The sequence below is a fragment of the Pinus tabuliformis genome, chromosome 6 (assembly GCF_031772625.1).
Source record: "Pinus tabuliformis cultivar Carrire ecotype Pingquan chromosome 6, CPIR1, whole genome shotgun sequence".
Lineage (NCBI taxonomy): Eukaryota > Viridiplantae > Streptophyta > Pinopsida > Pinales > Pinaceae > Pinus > Pinus tabuliformis.
In genome coordinates this window covers 949577129-949594224 of record NC_142292.1, presented here as the reverse complement: position 1 = coordinate 949594224, position 17096 = coordinate 949577129, and positions in this window count along the sequence as shown.

Sequence of the window (17096 nt, the reverse complement as noted above, 5' to 3'; positions counted from 1 at the left end):
CTTTGCAAGAGTGGGTTCTTCCACTCTCTACTCGTCAGCATGTGGCTTCTCCACATCATCTTAGGGTTCTTCCTTTGGAGCTAATAGTTCCTCTTCTCCATGCATATGAATCTCCCTATTTAGGGAACATCTCATGGCCCTCTCTTTACCGAAATTCACATCTCTACGAACGAGTGTCATCTTAGGAGATGAAGGTAAACTCGATAGTTGTGAGGTGTATCAGTGTACCCCACAAATATGCCCAACTCAGTTGTTGCTTCTAAATTTTTCCTTTCATCCTTGGTAACATGATAGTAAATTGATGAACCAAATATCTTGAAGTGTACCACATCTGGTTTCTTACCTGAAAAAGATTCTTTTGGTGTACTCATTCCAAGAATTCGATGAGGACTTGTATTATGCACATATACAATTGTGTTGCATGCTTCAACCCAAAAGTGCAATGGTAGGCCCTGTTGTCTAGGTAAATCCTCTCCGCAGACAAAGACAATCCCTCTAGCCCAATGAGTGGGGCTAGCAATCAACGTGACAATCTACGAGACACTTTCCTAAATTACAATCAAAATGAAATAGGAGGAAGGAGACCTACCTCATTTTGATGCTATAATGCACTCCTTTGTTGAATATCTTGATCGCTTTCTCCCCAGGATCAGTCCTTACTGTTCACAACATTTGAATACCTTCAGAAGAGGCCAAAAATACAATAAAGCATACAAGTACAATAAGCATAATTAAATGTAATCCACTTAACAGATCAAGGAGTATTAAGATAAATGATGCATTAACACAAGAATTTATGGAAAGTGAACCAACAATCGTATATATTAATGAGTAAAATAGGAAGCATAAAACCAAATCCTTGATGTTAGTAAGCCCTCCTTGAATGAATGTCCAAGTCCAAGTTCAAGCTCTCCAATCACTCCTTCTCCAAGCCAAAGTGAATATCATGTAGGCACTATCTCAGCATAAGGGTGCAAATAATCAGAGACCACCCATTTGGGAATGGAAGAGGATGAATATATAGGCAGGGAGAGGGAGTTAGGATCTCTCTAAATATAGGGGAATGCTCTCATCTCAAGGAGGAAGCTCATAGGGATAAGATCAAAGGGAAATATTGGGAGAATTTGACCACATCCGCAACGAACAACCTCCATCTCGCCATTTTGGAAGCCTCTAGATCACGAAGATTCTTGTCCTCTTTGGGAAAACTTGCATTTTAGGGATCAATGCGAGTATCCAAGTAAAAATTGTGCTGCCAACGTGAGTCCAGTATGGTGCAACCAGCCATCAACACTTGTTTCCAGTATCACAGGCATGTTGACCCTGAAGTTAGGGTTTTGAATTTACTTCTTCAGGGAAGGCTCAAGGCATGTTTTCATTAAGTCTTTAGGGAGGATTTGGACTACATATCAGGATGGGTACACTGCATAATTTCAAATTTTTGGGCACTCCAGGGTATGACACAGGGAATTGTAGGAGGTGTGATAAAATAATGTGTAACAGATGCCCCCTAAAGCATGAAGGAAAAACAATGAGTGATGACTGAGATGCTTTACGAGCTTTTGCAAGGATGAGAAAAAACACTATCCGGAGACCTACAAATCAAGGACGCATATACATATACATATTTGATATAAAAACATGAATCCACGGTATGGACGCAACCATCCAGATAGGAAGGACCATGTAAAAAGATCCATGGTATGGGTGTAGCCATTCGAATGAAAAGGATCACATGGAAGTCTAAGATCCAAGGTATGGATGCAACCACCCGATATAGAAGGATCATCATCATCATATATATAAGGTCCCATGGTATGGTCACATCCATCCATATAGAGGAAACATGTATACAATCATGAACAATACATAACTCCACACGACTTGAGTTATATCAGACAAACTCAGGGTCTTGCATTCCATCCCAACCCGATCAAAGTACAATTCTAACATGTGAATGAATGTGTTGAAGTCGAACATGCTAGAAAACAACCTAATTACCGGCCAATGATGTGGACCATTAACATGCACGAGAGAAACTATCAATAATGACAATGGTCCTCAAGGTACGATAATACAATCCATGAATGTGAAAATGAAGCTGAAGTCAAACACTCGTTGAATCATCTGATCAAAGGCCAGTGATGAAAACTTGTCATCAGATGCGAAGAACTTGCCATTAAGGCATGCAAGCTCTAAGGTAATGAAAGGGGGTATCTAAGTCATCTTCTTGGATAATGAGATGAAGTCCGTAGGAAGTTGTAGGAATTTACAGGGTAAGTTCCTGAGACAGAACACCAAAAGGACACCGCTCACAACCAGATTGCAGATCAATACACCAGTATTTTGGCGTGGTTAAAACCCTCAAAGAGGGAAACAGTCCACGGCCTGAGCCAACGCGGCCACTTCAGGCAATTTATTAATAAAAGAATGAAAATTTACATATGTTTCTCTCATGCACGGATTACCCTACAAATGACCCTCCATGCGCTTTAAATAGAATTCATGGACCAATCGGGTGTCAAGCCACGGATCAAGTGTCAGTAATACCGAGGAGAGAATGAACCGTCGGATCACTACATATCGTGACCGTCAGATTGTAAGTTACAAAATGTACAACGGTAAAGAAACACACTTTACCTAACTCTATACCTAACTCTACACTAGACCAAGCTGTACTTAACTATTTCTTATGTGTCGGAATATCCTAACATCCCCCCTTAAGAACAACTTGGGATAGGATTGAAGGATTTACAAATATGACACAATAGGAGAAGGAAGGAGGCAATAGATCCTATCCCCCCTTAGTGACAACTTCCTGAACTCCAACCATAAATCGAAGTTTAGTGAACTTTGCCTCTGTGAGAGCCTTTGTGAAGATGTCTGCAACTTGATCATCTGTTGAACAATATTGCACTTCAAGAACATGGTCGTGAATGAGCTTTCTGATGAAGTGCATGTGCAGTTCAATGTGTTTGCTGCGCTGATGTTGGACTGGATCTTTGCATAGCTGAATGGCACTTTGATTATCACACCAAAGTGTAGTCGGATGCTGCTGCTCAAAGCCAAATTCTGACAGGATCTGACGAAGCCACAAGGCTTCCTTACTAGCTTCTACGGCACCACGATACTATGCTTCTGCTGATGAAAGAGAAATGGCACCTTGTTTCTTGCAAGCCCATGTAATAGGTCCTTAACCAAGAGTGAACACATAACCAGCAGTAGACTTCCGATCATCAGGGTCACCAGCCCAATCGGAATCAGTGAAACCAACCAATAGAGGAGATGCTTCGGCACTGTAATGAATCCCAAACTGAACTGTACCTCGAACATAACGAAGTATTCTTTTAGCTGCTTTCCAATGACTTTCACGGGGGTTTTGCATGAACCGAGCAACAAGGCCAACAACAAAGGAAAGGTCAGGACGAGTATGGGTTAGATACAAAAGTTTTCCTACAAGTTGACGATATAAGGTAGCATCAACTTCAGGAGAAGGACAAGTGACTGAAAGTTTGACTCCAGACTGAAAGGGAGAAGGGGCTGGCTTACAGTCTTCCATGTGAAAATGGCGTAGAATATCACTGGCATACTTGGACTGGGAAAGAGAAATACCCTCCTTGGATTGCAAGACTTGATGACCGAGAAAATAGTGTAAGTGTCCTAAGTCTGTCATTTCAAATTTCCTTTTAAGGCTAGACTTCACATGGTTTATAAGGTGGGGATTACTACCAATAAGGATAAGATCATCAACATAAAGAACAAGGATGATAAGAGAGTTGCCCACTTTCTTGGTGTAGACAGTATTGTCAGAATGACACCTAGAAAAGCCAGATTCTAAAAGAAAGCTATCCATTTTGGCATACCAAGCCCGAGGAGCTTGCTTGAGACCATAAAGGGATTTCTTAAGTTGACATAAAAGGCTGGAATCTGTTTGTATGAAGCCAATGGGTTGTTCCATATAGATTTCTTCATGCAAGTCCCCATGCAAGAAGGCAGATTTAACATCCATCTGATGGACTTCCCATTTGAAAGAGGCAGTAAGGGAAAGAACAAGGCGGATAGAGTTTATTTTGGCAACAGGGGAGAAGGTTTCAGTGTAGTCAATGCCTTCAACCTGTGAAAAACCTTTAGCAACAAGACGAGCTTTATGTTTATCAACTTTCCCATCTGGTCCATACTTGGTTCTGTAAACCCATTTGCATCTAACAAGTTTTCGTCCCTTTGGTAGAGGAACAAGATCCCATGTATCATTTGCCAATAATGAATGATATTCTTCATTCATAGCTACTTCCCAATCTGGATGGCCTGAAGCCTCTGCAAAGGTGTCAGGATCATAATTTACTAGAGCTTGAGCCAGTAAAGAAGAGGCTCTCTCGAACTGAGAACGTGTACGTCGCTGATCTGTAGGATCACCGGCAAGATCACCTGCTGCATCTCGAGTAGCACGAACCCATTTTGGAAGCTTAGGAGCTGAAGGAAGATCTTGAGATGGTGGGGGAGGATTGTCATCCTCACTTTCATCATCTGAAGAAGAAATGTTTTCAAAAGTAGAAGAGATAGGGAGAGGTGGCACAACCGCCGGACTAGGCTCACAGGCCGATATATTTTCATCAAATTTTACATCTCTTCTAATGATAACATTTTTGGACTTAAATGGAATAAGTCTATAGCCTTTGACATCTTCAGAATATCCAACAAAAGTAAATTTTTCACTCTTAGTTTCTAAAGCTTTATGCTTTTCATCTGGAATATGGGCCCACGCTTCACTTCCAAAAACACGAAAGTGACTTACATCTGGTTTGATTGAACTCCATGCTTCTTCTGGAGTGATATTCTTTAAAGCCTTAGTAAGAGTGTGATTTATTATGTAATTTTCACAGTTAATTGCTTCTGCCCAAAAACTAAGACCAAGTCCTTTAGATTGTAGCATACAATTAGCCATTTCCTTTAAGGTGCGATTCTTCCTTTCAGCTACACCATTTTGTTGTGGAGTATATGGAACAGTATGTTGCATTTGAATTCCATTCTCAGTGCAATAGTTGATGAATGTGTTTTGAACATATTCTCCGCCATTATCAGATCTTAACTTAAGAATTTGATGTCCAGATTGTTTTTCAACAAAGGCCTTGAAGGCCAAAAAAGTGTTAAATACTTCACTCTTGAGTTTTAAGAAGTATACCCAAGTGCGTCTGGAGAAATCATCAATGAAAGTTAAGAAATACTTGCAGCCAGAGAATGACACAATTGGAAGTGGACCACATAAATCACTATGCACAAGCTGTAAAGGGGCTGAGGCATGCCAAGAGGCACGTTTTTCAAAACTGTCCCGATGATGTTTTCCGAGTACACATCCGGAACAAACACCATCTCTGCAAGATACCATAGGAAGACCTGTCACCATATTTTCTTTACATGGACGCTGAAGGGAGCGATAGTTTAAGTGACCAAATCGCTCATGCCAAAGTTTGCTCACTTCATCGTTATGAGCAACAAATACTGAGGGAAGATTTGATGACCCAAAGTTGTGAAACTTATACAACCTTGTAGAATCATCAGCAATGCCAGTAGCCAAAATCTGTTTAGGATCTCTTAAGTCCTTGATTACAACATCATGAGGTGAAAATTCAACGATTTTACCTCCACCTGAATGAGTTATCTGATATACAGATAGAAGGTTGCAGGATAAGGTTGGAACACATAATACATCATTAAACTGACCATTGTCTAGATGAACAGTTCCAGTCCCTACAACATTAAGAGATCTATCATCACCAACATATATATTTTTGGTGTTACAATCATTTAAAGAAGAAAACATGGCTTTGTTTTTGGCCATGTGATAAGAAGCTCCAGAATCAATGAGCCACTCATAAGAATGAGAAGAAGAAGATACATTTAATGCATAGCTAGACCGAGATGCTTGACAACCACATGCAGAAAGTGCCATTCCTGAAGATGAAGTTGAAGTTGAAGATTGCCCCAAATGGATGTTATGCTTCTTCATTGCTGCTTCCAAGGCTTCCATCTTCTTAAAGCATTTTGATTCTAAGTGCCCATCTCGATTACAAAAATTGCAATGTCTATCAGTCTTCTTCCCTTTGTTTTTATTTGTCTTATTATTTTGTTGAAATGATTTTTCATTTTGGGGCTGAAATTTCTTAGGACCCTTGTTTGGTTTAGGACCATTCTTTTTAGGATATGACTTCTTAGGATTCTTTGAATTTGGTTGCTGCTGGGCGGCTAACGCTTTCTTGGAAGAGTTTCCAAGATTAAGAAGACCAAGGTGTAAGAGTTTTTCTTGTTCTCTTATTAAAGAATCACAAAAAGAGTCAAAGGAATGGGGCTTATAGTCTGTTCCTTGAGAAATGAAGGCTTCTCTTATGGAATGGAAGGTGGAAACAAACACAGAGTAGGCTGGTCCCAACTTTGTAAGAATGGAATAGATAAGATTACTATCTTCTTTCTTAACTTTAACACCTTCCAAAAGATATCTAAGGGTCTTGAACTTGGACAAGAAATCTTCAATGCAAGAAAAATTATTAGGGTCCAATGTAAGCAACTCATTTTCAAGTTGATGGGCTCTAATTTCATTTTTAATGCCAAAAACTTTATTGATTTGATTCATTGCTTCATCAGGAGAATCAATTTCTGCAATATGGAATCTAAGATCTGGAGAAATAGACATCCCTATCAGTCCACGTGCTTGATCTTGCCTATTTTCCCATTTAGCAGCCTTATCTTCATCCTTCGGTTTCTTTTCTTGGCCTGAGGCTATTCTGAAGAGACCTTTACTTCTAAGTAAATCCTCAATGTAAGCCAACCATTGGAAGTAGTTGGTGCTGTCAAGGGTAACTTGGTATTGACTTTCCATTTCAATGGAAACTGAAGCTAAAGATGCTGAAAATAAGTGTTCCAATGGATAGATCTCGAAAAATTAGGCTGGTTTAAAAAAAACGGCTCTGAAAACGGCTTCCGGATGAAGAAGTTATGGCTTTTTGAAAAAAAGTTGTTGAAGTTGCCGACGAAGTGCGGGAATGTGCGGAAATGAAAAAGTCCGCCCCTACAAAATGGAGACTTGAATGCAAGACCTCTACTCTCTTAAAATAGCTTTGAACCAATTGATCTATACAAAAAATTTGAGAGAGAGAGAGAGAGAGAGGGGGGGTTCTTTGGGTTGCGTGCTTGCCTTGAGAAAGCTCTTTTTCCCTACAAAACACAAAACACAAAACCCAACACGGACATGCAAAGAAAACGAACCTTATGGCTTGAAGTTAGCTTTAGCCGAAAAACTAAATATTTTCAAAAATGAACCTTGCGGCTCAAAGTTAGCTTTGGCCGGAAACTAAATATTTTTCTCAATGTTTCTGATTTTCCGAGATCACCCTAAGGTGCAGGGAAAAGAGCATACGCATGAGAAAAATCCTTCCTTTCTGTTTCTGATTTGCCCAGATCGCACAGAGTCGCAGGGCAAAGAGCATACGCAGAAATGAAAGGTATAGATCCGGTAATAAAAAGGCTAAATAAACCGAAACCGAAATAAATAGAGAGAAAATAACAGTAAACTGCAAATAAACACTGTATACCTCCAGATCTTAAAAATGACGCAGCTAGGGCTACCGGAAACCTTTTCGCGTGAAACGAAAGGGGTTCCTCACTGGAACAGATGCTCCGAACACAACAGAGCAGTCCTCTCGGCCCGAAAGCAGTCAGAAACAGCAGATCTAGGAAACGGCAGTCGGATGCAGTTCTACCGGCTTCAGATTTGGATCACCAACAGACGCGGCCCTCAAATAGCTCTGATACCATGTAGGAATTTACAGGGTAAGTTCCTCAGACAGAACACCAAAAGGACACCGCTCACAACCAGATCGTAGATCAATACACCAGTATTTTGACGTGGTTAAAACCCTCAAAGAGGGAAACAGTCCACGGCCTGAGCCAACACGGCCACTTCAGGAAATTTATTAATAAAAGAATGAAAATTTACATATGTTTCTCTCATGCACGGATTACCCTACAAATGACCCTCCATGCACTTTAAATAGAATTCATGGACCAATCGGGTGTCAAGCCACGGATCAAGTGTCGGTAATACCAAGGAGGGAATGAACCGTCGGATCACTACATATCGTGACCGTCGGATTGTAAGTTACAAAATGTACAACGGTAAAGAAACACACTTTACCTAACTCTATACCTAACTCTACACTAGACCAAGTTGTACTTAACTATTTCCTATGTGTCAGAATATCCTAACAGAAGTGACCTGTCGAAGGAGGGCCATAATGATTCCCTCATCATTGACACAAGACAAGAAATAAAGTGGAATAAATGAGTATGATTCAAAACTGTGGAAAAAAGTCAAACAATGTATAGGCAATAAACTGTAGATAGGACTTCTCTTGAACATTGGCAACACAACTCCGGAATGTGGCAACATTTGACTCAACATAACACCAAGCGTCATGATGACGAAGTGGAATATTCAGATGAGAGGAAAAATGGATCACCCAAACTTAGAAGGACAAGTAATTGAATGAGGATATCCCAAAACCGACACAAGAAACAAACGAGTGTCATGTTCAAGAGCGACATTCTGCCTATAAAAGAGATGTTTCACTTTCATTTTTCCCCACTATTTCTAGCGAGTACCCCAATTAATTTTAATCACAAGATTGAAAGGGATAGCATATGTTTTTTGTATAATTTCATTCTTCGAATGAATCCATCATAGTAAGTTTTATGAGTCCTAGGAAGGAGAAACTTGATCTCGTCATGGTGACAAATCTTTCATCGTTTAATTTTTTTACGATTCTGACGGAAGAATAACTCGGTGTATTTTTCATATTTAGAGAGTTTGAAAAATAGACGAAAAAGAAAACTCCATCATGTATTTTTTCCTAATTTGTCTCTCGAACCCGAAAAGGTAGAAAACAATATTTGAGAGAACCTCTTGACCATGTCGACCAAGGTGTACCTTTTTCGTAAATAGTCAATCCCAGCCCGAAAAAGGGGTAAACATATATTGAGATGATGTTAATTCATTTAATTTAACGAGTTCTAAAAGACAAGTAATTGATGATATTTCATATTTCTAGAGTCAGAAAAGAGCTTAAAGATGACTCCAGGGGGTTCCATTTTCGTTTATTTTTAACGAGTCTGAAAAAGAGATAAAACACAAACTCGTTGAATTGGTAAAAAATGATCACCATTACCACCAAAAGATCCTGTAACTGCATAAAGACAACCACACATCACTGATATCGATAAAAATAATAAAATAATGGAAAAAATATGTTTAAAAACTTATAAATAGACCAAAAGTAAAAACTTTTTTACCATTTCACTTGGAGTAAATTGGAGAGTGCATTTTACCCCATTTTATTTTATTCTTCAGGGAAGCAGTGTAGGAGATCCAAGGCACCATTTAACGAACCGTCAGCTACAGGTAAGAGCTCTTCCTTTTCTCTTGATTTTCATAGTTATTTCATGCCATTTCATAGGATTTTTAGCTGGTTAAAGGGAGGATTTTTATTTTTAAAATCAGGGGTGACCAGTGTGAGTCTGATCATCGGATCCGTGTTGATTTCCCCTAAGCCCAAAAGGCTCTTGTGCTGCCACTGCAAAAATAATTTTGACACTTGTGCTAGGCATATAGCAGAAAATAGAATGAAAAATCCTCTCCTTAAATCGGTTTTTTCAAAATTTTGATCCATGGAAAGGCATCTAAACAATATTTATGGGTGGTTTGCAGGATATTTCGACAGACATGGCCATCGAATGGAAGGAAAGAAGCCATGAGACAAAAGATCACCAAGCTTCCCAAAGTGTTGAGTGTGTAAATTCTTTGAGGGAATGCGGATTAATGAAGTTATTCCAAACCCTGGGACTTAGAGCTCAAAATGAGCTGTTAGAATATTTGATTGGACTATGGGATGTTGATCGACAGATCTTCATCATTATATATCAAGAACTAGAGCTGGAAGTAGATGATATCAACTTCACAACTAGATTGTCCAGAAGAAGGGAGAGATTCCAACACTTTGGAGCTCGCACTGGAGGTGAGATCACTAACACATTGACTAGAAGGCATTGCCCATGTGTAAATACAACTGTGAGCAAGAAGGTGAAGATAACAACAATCGACAACCTTAACTTGAGGACGATTCTACACACCATGGCCCATATAACTGTGGTGCAGGTCTTGCATGAGGCAACGAAATCACAATTCCAATATGTCGTGGATTGTCTTGCTCCAAGAATGTTCAACTGGTGTGAAGGACTACTGGTCAACATGAAGAGACAACTGACCAAAGGCAAGTTAGGAAACTTGAAGCAGTTTGTGTGCCCCTATTTCGATACCAGTGGGTAGAGGTGGATGATCCAACTACATAAGAACTGAGGTTTCTCAGATGGAGTGAGATCATGCCTTGAGGTGGGGGAGGTCAACGGATGCATTTTCCTCTGTCATTCTATGGTTGGCTATGCCAACAACTGATCATCATTGATGACTATGCCTATGCGGGCACAGACTTCAGAGGAGATCCAGATCTTCCTCTACCACTGGGTACACAGTTGATCGATGTAGGTAAAAATCGTTTTTTTGGAAATTTTCAAGTTTTATCATTTTTTTGTTTGAAGTGTATCTGAGGGTTTACTTGTGATAATTTTGTAGATGTAGGATCGAAAAGGCCTCCTGGCATGTCGAAAATAGCATGTCGGGTAGCACGTCAGATAGAGTATGCTCCTTATGAGGAAGGAGCAAATCTTATGGTAGAAATGGAACGAAATCTAGAAGTGATTACTTGGGGGATTCCAGAGTATGCGACTATAGATGACATGGCGATGCAATACCAGAGGCATACAGTAGGAGTGTCTGCAAGACTGCGTCGATTGTTAGGCCGAGTGATTAGGGCGGTCTCATGCTATCACGAGCATCATGTGGTTGAATAACCTTTTCCTAGTCATGTTTATCCGTACTATTGTAGGCTTTGAAAGCCATGTCTCTCAGAACACTATTTTTGAGATTTTGATGAACAAACTTTGTATACATACATATATACATACACACACACACACACACACACACACGCACACACACACACACACACACACACACACATATATATATATATATGCATGTTTCTATTGTCTACTTATGTGTTCATGATGATGTGATTGGTTTTCCATAAGTGACAAAAATGTCTATCTAAAACATAATTTGCTAATGCATCTGTTAATGTATTCAAATTTCGTGGAATGTGTTGATATGTGATATAATCAAGATATATTTCCAGTAATTAAACACGTAGATACATGCACAAAATTTTTGGATTTCTTACTGAGTAATGACTATTTAATTGTAGCACAAAGAGTTTTGGATCTAACTTAACAACCAAATTTCTAATTCCGAGAGCAATTGCTTTCAATAACAGTTCAATAACTGCACTGTACTTGGCGATATTATTAGTTGTTCATCCCAGGAAAATACCCTGTAAATTGATCAACTTGCCATCAGGGGCGAAAAGTGCCCAAGCTGCGGAGAATAAGTTTCGTGTGTTATGTAGAGTCCAAGAATTGCTTTACCTTGACACCCCTTTTTTCCATATTTCCTCCTTTTTCCTATTCCTATCATCCAAATAAATGCAATAAATATAAGGTTTTGTTAATTTAAGCACTTACATGTCCTCTTTTTCATATTTTTCCCATATACCTTATTATTTTAATAAAGTTTGCATTCAACGACAGAATTGACCTGATTCTACAGCTAATCCACAGATCTGTAGCAACTTCCATTGTTGACAGGGTTCGAGTGCACCAAATCAGCAAAGGAGTATATGTGTAGATGAAGAACGATCCCCTCATGGATGTAGGTTTTAACCCTGTATATAAATTACCTGCATACGGATTCTAAAACACATAAAATAAACAATGCGAGAGCATAAAACATAAAACACATATACACAGAGATTTTCCCCTGGATCCCAAAAATCGGGACTACCAGCTTGATTTTTCATTATATTCCTTTCAATGTTACACTACATATTTATACATGCCGAAGCATCTAATACCATGGACCGAAAAACCATCGCATCCAAAACCATGGACTAAAAACCATCGCGTCCAAAAAACATCTGCGAAAATCATGCACAAAACCATAGGTGGGTCCACCCAACCTAACATAGGTTTCAAAACCAAAATTTTCCGGGGCGCTGCCCCAGACCCCATAAAGTGGGGTTACAGGTGTGCCTCAAACTCCCTGTGACCTCCCCCCCTCTAACCCCCGATTAACTACGTGGGCTAGTCGTGGAAAGAATATAACACAACCAAACATTCTCCCACCTGTTGTTTTCTTTCCACATGGGGCCACAAGAGAGCTTAGTCATTTATCCAGCCCATTGTTTCTCTACACCAAGAGAACTTCTCAGAGCTCATAGATTTTGTCAATGCATCTGCAGTATTCTTCAAAGTGTCCACCTTTACCAGCAACACCTTTTTGTCTTCTATCATATCCCTCACAAAGTGATACTGAACATCAGTGTGCTTTGTCTTTGAATGATATGCGGGGTTCTTTGCCAAGAAAATTGCACTTTGGCTGTCACAGTCTATCCTTATAGCTCCCTGTACTAACCCCATACTTGAACACAATATATGCAACCAAACTTCTTCCTTGCTTGCATGAGTGGCTGCCATGTATTCTACCTCTGTAGTTGACAATGCCACTACAGATTGTTTCTTACTCATCCAACTGATTGCACCTCCAAATAGGTTAAACACATACCCACTTGTAGATCTTCTCTGATCCAGGTCTCCAGCCCAGTCTGCATCAACAAATCCACGAATTTCCAACACTTTGTCCAATCCTGGTCTTCCTTAGTAGCACAAACCATAATTACTAGTGCCACACAAATACCTGAAAACCTGCTTCACTGATGTCTAATGCTCCTTCCCTGGTTTTGACATAAACCTACTCAATACTCCCACTACATGTGCAATGTCTGGTCTAGTATAGACCATTGCATACATCAGGCTACTGACTGCACTTGCATATGGAACATAGGACATGTCCTCTTCCTCTTCTTGTGTCTTGGGACACTGTTCAGCAGATAACCTCACAACTACAGGAATAGGAACCTTCATCGGTTTACTATCCTGCATATTAAACCTCTGCAATATTGTCTCAACATACTTCCTCTCATTTAACCAGAGCTTCCTCTTTGTACGATCTCTTTTAATTTCCATGCCCAAAATATAGTTTGCAACACCAATATATTTCATGTCGAACTTGGAGGACAATTGGGTCTTCAAATCCTGGATAATTTCTTTGTCATTTCCAACTAGCAACATATCATCCAAATACAAGACCAGATAAATAACACAGTCACCAATTAATTTAAAATACACACAGTGATCTTCTTTGCTTCTGGTGAAGCCATGTCCTCGTATAAATGTATCAAATTTCTGATACCACATCCTTGGTGATTGTTTTAACCCATACAAAGACTTCTTTAACTTGCATACCAGTTCTTTCTTACCCTTCACCATAAAGCCTTCAGGTTGCTTCATGTATATTTCCTCTTCCAGATCCCTGTGAAGAAATGTTGTCTTCACATCCATCTGTTCTACCTCAAAATCAAAAGCAACAACAACAGATAAAAGTAATCTAATAGAAGTTACCTTAGCAGCTGAAGAAAAAATATCACCAAAGTCAATTCTCGACACCTGGGAATAACCTTTTGCTACCAACTGAGCTTTGTATTTCTCCACCTTTCCTTCTGCATTTGTCTTCTTCTTGAACACCCATTTGTTTCCAATGGGTTTCCTTCCAGCCGGCAACTGCACTAGATCCCAAGCCTCATTTTTGTGCAAAGATGCCATTTCATCAACCATGGCCTCTTTCTAGAGTTTTCCATCCTTTGAATCTACTGCTTCCTTCACAGTTCTGGGATCATCGTCAGTAATAGATAAAGCAAAATTTGAACAGAAAGTAGATGGACTATACCTTTCTGGCTGCCTTCTTTCTCGAACTGATCTTCTCACACCCGGAGTTTGTGGCTCTTCATCTTTTGATTCCTCCTTTGCTGTAGAGTCTGATTCTTCCTCCTTAAGCTCAAACTCTATCTTCTCAGGTTCCTTTGGTTGGACTTCATGTTTAATAACATCTTTTACCTCTCTGAACACCACATCTCGGCTGTACATAACCTTCCGTGCGACTGGGTTCCAAAGCTTATAACCCTTTAAACCATCCTTATACCCAATAAAGATGCACTTTTCAGATTTACTATCGAACTTGGTTCGTTTCTCCTTTGGAACATGTACATAAGCATCACATCCAAATACCCTTAGATGTGAAAGAGAGGGTTTCTTACTAGTCCATACCTCTTGTGGAGTCTTATCCTCCAACGCTGATGAAGGTGACTTGTTGACCAGGTAACATGCAGTATCCACCGCCTCTGCCCAGAATTCCTGTCTTAACCCGGCACTACTGAGCATGCTTCTTGCCCTTTCCATCAACGTCTTGTTCATTCTTTCTGCAACTCCATTTTTTTGAGGTGTATATGGAGTAGTCTTCTACCATGATATACCACACTTCTTACAGAATTCTTCAAATTCATTGCTGCAAAACTCTTCACCATTATTTGTCCTTAGCACCTTTATCTTCTTCTCTGTCTGGTTTTCCACGAGAGCCTTGAATTCTTGAAACCTGTCAAAGACTTCAGATTTCTTCTTAAGGAAATATATCCTTGTATTCCTTGAGAAGTCATCTATAAATGATACATAGTACACAGACTTACCCAATGATGGAACCTTCATAGGTCCAAACACATCATTATGCATAAGCTTTAATATTTGTTTCACCCTCTTACTACCAGAGGGGAAACTCACCCAATTCTGCTTCCCATATACACAATTTTCATAGAAATCAAAATCCAGAGAGTTATTACTCATACCTTTTACCATACCTTTACCATGAAGTATTCAAAGGCCCTTCTCTCCAATATGTCCAAGCCTTTGATGCCATAGCATGGTCTTTTCTCCAGAGACCACTAGATTTTCTGCTCCACTTTCAGGAACCACAAGACTGTTACACCCATCAATAACAGTGCTACCTTGTAGCTTGTACAGAGTTCCAATATGAAATCCCTGCATCAATACTAATGCTCCCCGAACCATTTTGTAGGTATCCTTCTCGAACACTGTTTTTACACTTGCATCATCCAGCTTGCTAACAAAAATCAGATTTCTGGCTAATGCAGGAATATGCAGAACACTCGAAAGTGTTCTAACCCTTCCACCTTGCAGCTTCAACTTTACTTTTCTATGACCAACGATTCTAGCCTTCCTATCATCCCCCAAGAAGACATCACCACCATCATATTTCTCATACCCATAGAACCACTCTCTATGGGGAGTGAAGTGAAAGGATGCACCTGAGTCAATTAACCATCCCTCATGATCTACATGTGTACTTGAAGAAGCCAAGTACACATCCCCACCTTCATCTGAGGTGATTTTCACCTCTGCAGAAGGAGCATCATCAGATCCCTTTCCTTTATCAGGAGCTTTATATTTACAGTCCCTTTTGTAGTGCCCTCCCTTTCCACATTTCCAGCACACTACCTTTACAAGTTTTCCTGGAGATTTAGATCTCCCTCTAGATTTAGATCTCTCACTCGATGACTTATTTTTGTTTCTATTCTGGGACCGTCCTCGTACGGACAAGGCATCACCATTCTGGCTCTCCATATTTTTCTATCTCATCTCCTCCATCAGCAAGGCTGAGACTATTTCATTAAACTGCAAGGTAGTTGCATTGCTACCTATTGCAATAACGAGACTATCCCACGAATTTGGTAGAGAACACAACAAACTGATGCACTTATCTTCATCTGAAATTTTAATATCAATAGATGCTAACTGACTTACCATAGTATTAAATGCGTTTAGATGCTTTATCACTGAGTCTCCATCTTTCATCCTCAGGTTATACAGCTTTTTCTGTAGGAATAGTTTATTCGCTAGAGACTTAGATTGGTACAAAGTCCCTAACTTGTCCCATAAAGCCTTTGTCGTAGCTTCCCCTGATACATTTAGCAATACTGAATCTGAGACACACAATTGTATTGTGCTCTTTGCCTTCCGATCCAACTTCTTCCATTCTTCATTGGACACTCCCGTTGGTTTAGTACCCAGATCTACCACAATCCACTGATCTTTATCCACCAACAGATCCTCCATCTTGAGTTTCCACAACTAAAAACTCTGACCATTAAATTTCTCGATCTATATCTTTCCACTGCTCGCCATCTTCTTTCACCACCAGAATCGATATTGCAGATCTCCCACTGAACAGGGTCTACCACAAGCCCGAGCGAAACCCCTCAGCAGCAAAGGTGTCCCCTTGAAGCCAAAAGAGCTCCGATACCAAATGTAGGTTTTAACCCCATACAGAAATTACCTGCATACGAATTTTAAAACACATAAAATAAACAATTCCAAAGCATAACACATAAAACACATATACATAGATGTTTTCCCTTGGATCCCAAAAACCGGGACTACCAGCATGATTTTTCATTATATTCCTTTCAATGTTACAATACATATTTATACATGCCGAAGCATCCAATACCATGTACGGAAAAACCATCGCGTCCAAAAAACATGTGCGAAAATCATGCACAAAACCATAGGTGGGTCCGCCCAACCTAACATGGATTCCAAAACCAAAATTTTCTGGGGCGCTGCCCCAGACCCTATAAAGTGGGGTTATGGGTATGCCTCAAACCCCTTGTGACCTGCCCCCCTCTAACCCCCGGTTAAATACGTGGGTTAGTCGTGGAAAGAATATAACACAACCCAACAATGGATTTATTCCTATTTACTTGAACCAATCCATCAAGAAAATCGCACTGCAACACGGTAAACCATGACAATCAACTGAAAGATAATATGCCAGAACAGAGTCCGAGTTTCACGAAATATTATCGATTTGCTTTTCCAAATAGCAAATCAATGATTAAGCGATATGATTTGGTTTGATAAGGGTTGTAATGAAGACACTTAGGCTTGAATTTCTCATGTTGTTAATTAAG